Source organism: Chinchilla lanigera, unplaced genomic scaffold (assembly GCF_000276665.1).
Source record: "Chinchilla lanigera isolate Chin_1 unplaced genomic scaffold, ChiLan1.0 scaffold00096, whole genome shotgun sequence".
Taxonomy (NCBI): domain Eukaryota; kingdom Metazoa; phylum Chordata; class Mammalia; order Rodentia; family Chinchillidae; genus Chinchilla; species Chinchilla lanigera.
In genome coordinates, this window is record NW_004955497.1 from 771,218 (window position 1) to 776,462 (window position 5,245).

The window sequence follows — 5,245 nt, forward strand, 5'->3', positions numbered from 1 at the left end:
AGAGGAGACAACTGAGTGAAGAGATTTGCTATGGAGTGGCAGAAAATATTTGCAAATCATAAATCTGATAAAGGGTTAACATCTAGAATATATAAGGAACTCAGTTCAACAGCAGGAAAACAAATAACCCTATTTTTAAAATGGGCAACCAGATGTCTTGGTGCACACCTGTAATCTTAGCTCCTTGGTGGCTGAGACTGGAGGATCACAGGTTTGAGCCCACTCTGGATAAATCAGTGACTTGGTGAGACCCTGTTTCAAAATAAAGAATAAAACATTAGTTCAGAATGTAGCTCGGTGTGATGGGTTATGCTCAATCTCCAGTACTGGGGATCAGGGCAAATGCAAATGAGTTGAATAAACATTGTCCCAAATAGTTGGCAAATTGCTGCCAGTACATGGAAGATGCAAACATCTGTAGTACACATGAAAATCACATGGAATGCTGCCTCACACCCATTAGAGTGGGTATGATAAAAAAGATGACAAAGACAAGGGATAAAAAAGCACTGGCAGGTGGGTGTGGTTGTGCATGCCTATAATCCCAGCACTTGGGAGGCTGAAGCAGGAGGGTCGTTGCGAGTTCAAGACCAGCCTGGGCTACAAAGTGAGCTCAAGACCAGCCCGAACTGCATAGTGAGACCCTGTCTCAAAAAAAAGGCTCTAAAGGTCAATGCTGTAGTTTGAATGTTCTTAACCTCAATAACTGCTGTTCATATTTGAGTGCTATTGTGCCTATATTAAAAGGTGGGGGCTTTAAGCATTGTTTAGGCTATAAGCGAGGCCTTACGAATCATACCAGTGCAGTGGGAGTGGGTTGTTCATCTCACAGGTGGGATCTTTATCTTCATCTCGCTTGCTTTTTCTTGGCCTCTATCTTTGTGCTTTTGTATGGTGATTACTTCTACAATGTTATGTTGATCAGGAAGGCTTTACTTGATGCTAGCACTTTGACACTAAACTTCCCTTCCTCGGAGATGTGAGCCCATAAATTTCTGCTCTTTATAAATTATAAATGCAAAACAGTCACAAAGTTAAGTGGTGGATCAGCACTGCCTTCAGCCTTGGATATTTTCAATCCTGCTAGTTCTCCGAGGCATTGTCAATCAGTCATCATCTTAAGTCTGTTTTCTATGACAGAATACTGGAGTTTTCTTTTGGCTCAGGGTTCTGGAGCCTGGGATATCCAAGATTGGAAGTCTGTATCTGCTTGATTTCTTGCAAGAGCCTCCTGCAGCTTCAACTTATGGTGGAGAGCAGAAGAGCAAGTAGATTCTTGTAGAAAAGAGAAAGCCTGAGGACAGTCTTGTTTTATAACAGCCTGCTGGTAATCTGGTTCTGTAAAAGTGAGGACTCACTCTTGAGAAAGGTATTCATCCCTTAATGAGGGCCCTTCCCCAAGACCCAAACACTTCCCTCCACACCTCTACTCCCAACACTGCCCTGTTGAGAGACTGAGGTTCTAGCACATGGACCTTTGGGGAACACATTCAAACCACAGCAGCTGCATTAAAGTTTCATAAACTATAACGCTCGGTGTCTGGAGGATAATTCAAATATTTAAAAAATTACAATTTAAATATTTGTTTAAAAAGTGTTCAAGCCAGGGCTGGGGATATCGCTTAGCAGCAGAGAGCCTGCCTGGAAGTGCAAGGTCCGGTATTTGATTCTTGGTACCAGAAAAAAAAATTGTTCAAGCCATAGTCTATTCTGGATTATTTTCGGTTTCCAGTATTACCTTTTGTTTATTTCTTCTGATTTAGAACTTAAATTTATCCTTGATTTGCTTTTTCTAGAATAGTGGTTTTCGAATCATAGTTTGTAAGCCATTAAGTCAATTTGGTGGGCTCAGTTACCATTAAGAGAGAAAGAAAAAAAACCCAGTATAGACTACAATTAAATAGATTAGAACAGAGAATACTAAACTACATCCAAGATAGTGAAACTACTCTTTTGTGAATCTTTTGTTTTAGTTACATAGTTACATTATGTATCTAGTTGGGTTTGCACTAAGTCTGGATGTACAGTGTCATATATCCTTCCAGTATATCCCTGTGATTGTCATGTCAAAAAGGATTTATATAGTACTCTTCTAGAATATATTACTAATTGCTGCTTTAAGTCATCTAGATGATATATTTGAGTTTAATGTTACGAATGAGGAATAAACTATCCCAGAGAGGTAATGGAGTGAGGTGTTGTAAGTGTGTGAACTCTAGAGCCAAGCCCACCAGGGCCATAATTCCCTAGTCTTAGTATATTTTGTTTTGCTATAACAACATATCTGAGACTGGGGAGAAGGTAAAACAAAAAAAGTTTACTTGGCTGATGGTTCTTGAGGTTGCAGCGGGGAGCCACCCCGTCCACCGGGTGGCCTTCCTTTGTAACCTCCTATTGAGAGAGCTAGTCTACCCCTGGAGACTAGCAATAATCTATTTCCTAAGGTGACCTAATTACCTTCCACTAGGCTGCATGTCTGAAAGGTTCCACCACCTCAACACCACTCTACCGCAGACCAATCTTCCAGCACAGGGAACTTTGGGGACAAATCACACAAAACCAGTGTCCCATCAACTGCTTACTTGCTACGTGATGCTGGGCTAGTTCCCTGACCTTTCTTTGCTTGTTTCTTCAGTTGTAAAAATGAGACCAATAATATGGACTATTTTATAGAGGTAAGAGAATAATGACTTATTAGTAACAAAGAAAACAGAGTAATACCTGGCACATGGTAAGCATTGTACATACAATCTGTTACACAAAATTGCACAACTGACGCATTTCATTTATTCCAGCCTTTCTCTGCAGTGGTCAAATAAAATTAGTATGATTTTTGATGATTTTAACACCAAACATCATTCAATGTAAACAAATCAATAAATGTCAAACATGCCAAAACTGGCAATTATTTAAAATTATTATAATCATTTGAGAAGTATCTACTCAGGAGTACCATTTTCATGTAATAATTAAGCTTTTTTCAGTCTCTCTTCTCTCCTAGAAATTTTTTTCACAGTACACCATGTATTAAAGTATTGCTTTCTTTGTTTTCAATGGTAAAATTTTAATGCTAGTCTACGTTAGCTCTCCAGTTGTCAGCCCAAAACAATTCTTTGCCCTGAACGTCTAGTCTCTTAGTATCCATTGTGAGATTACACCAAGCTACTTCTAAAAAAGGAAAGAAAAATGATTTCAATTTGAAAGACATTTCTTCCAGGTAGACTTGATGTGGATTCAATTATTTGGATTATGCACTACCACAGTACTGTACTAGTAGTAGATGATTAATGCGGTCTTCACAAACTACAAGAAATTTTTCTAATGTTTCATTGAATCAATTACAAATAATAAAACCTAACATTGAGTTCAACTAAGTGTGAAGTCCATGTCTTTTATGTATATTCTCATTTAATTTCCCTTAGAACTCTGAGATGATTATCTACATTTTGCGCAGGATGAATAGAGTTCTAGCGAGTAACACAGGACTAACACCACTTTGCTAGTTGTGGTTTTTTTTTTTTTTTTTTTGGTCTTTTTTTTGGTTTTTCTCCGGTACCAGGAACCGAACTCATGACCTTGCACTTGCCAGGCAGGTGCTTTGCCGCTGAGCTAAATCCCCAGCCCCTGCTAGTTGTGAATAATGCTAGAATTCAGTCATGAATTCAAAATCTGTATCACCTCTCAATGGTGAGTTCCTAGCTTTCAAAAATGCAATTTACATTTTTATGTCATATCCATAGAAGTTGTTTTGTTCTTAAAACTCTGTATTCTTTTTTTTTAAACAAATGGGGAAAGATGCTTAGAGACAAAGGAATTTTTGAGATTAGGAGTAGCCAAAATATATTTTAAATATGTGTCTTCTGCTCCAGTCTTAATGTCTTCTATGTATAATGCTCAGTATGCCTTCCTGATTGGTAGAGAATATAGTTTTATTGAAATATAACTCACGGAACACACAATTCACCCACTTTTAAAGTGAAGTTTTACATCAATAGAAGCATGCATTTTTAAAATCTAGTTTATTTCATTTAGCAGAGCATCTTCAAGATTTGCCCCTATCATAGCATTTATCAGAATGTAATTCCTTTTCAAGGCTGAATAATATTCCACTGCACCAATATACCACTTCATCCATTAGTTAATGGATGTTTGGGTTGTTTCTGTAGTTTGAAAAGCATGAATCATGCTGTTAGGACATTCAGATGTTTATTTTAAAATTACTTTTCTGTAGAGTATAATTTTTACTTAAATTATGATATAAGCTTTCCCCTCCAGTTCTAAAATTCTCCTTAACATGCCTGCAAACTGGTAAAGTTTTGACAAAAGGATGTGGATAAATTTTAAAAAATTAAAAAAATTAGTACAATTGCATTAATTATAAAACAGCAATAATGCCACGGAATCGGTAGCAGCTTAAGGCATCCTCCAATTGAAGATGACTGAGTTTGTGTCAACCAATGCCTTTCAGGTATATTTCATAGCTTATGTGGGAGCAGGCTAGCTGTTCTAACTATGAACTAAACGAGCCAAGTAAGAACATCGCAGTAAGGCATGGTAGTAGAGGATGGAAGGCATGCTTTCATTGAAATATTAGGCGGCCCACATTTAGCAAGACAAGACATTTCTGTTGTGATAATGACGTCAAACGTCAATGTAAAATGGCACTGTGAAATACAAAATATTAGGTTATTTTAGTTTGGAAACCTGAAAAATTTTCAAATTATTAGACTAGTTCCCTGAAAAATAAGTAATATTTTTTGAAAAGCTGGTTCAAATACACGCCGTAGATACAGCTAAAATAAAAGAGCAATGAACTTATGGCCTTTAGCTTCAGGGGGAACGACTAAACTTTGATAAGTGATTCTACTAGATTATACTCAAGTTCTGCTAGGTTACCCTCCTTCAACGGTGTGTGAGTTTACACACTATCTTTCGAGTCCTTCGCGGGTAACTGCTTGGGAAGCTTCACGTTCAGCACCGGCCTGCAGACTGCGACACCGCAGCCCACGCAGCCCGGCGGGCTCCGGCGGCCTCGCGCGCCCTCCGTCCGGGTGGGGAGGCGGCGGCGCCATCCGTTGTAATCCCACCCGCGGCCGCCAGGGCGAGACGCGCGCAGCACCCGCCGCTCTCAGTGCAGCCTCGGGAAAACCACGACGTCCGCCGGAGAGTAGGTGCGCACGAGGGACAAAAGAGGCCCCTCGTGGCGGCGGCCCGGGTCGCCCCGTCGCGGCCGAGCGGGCTGCGG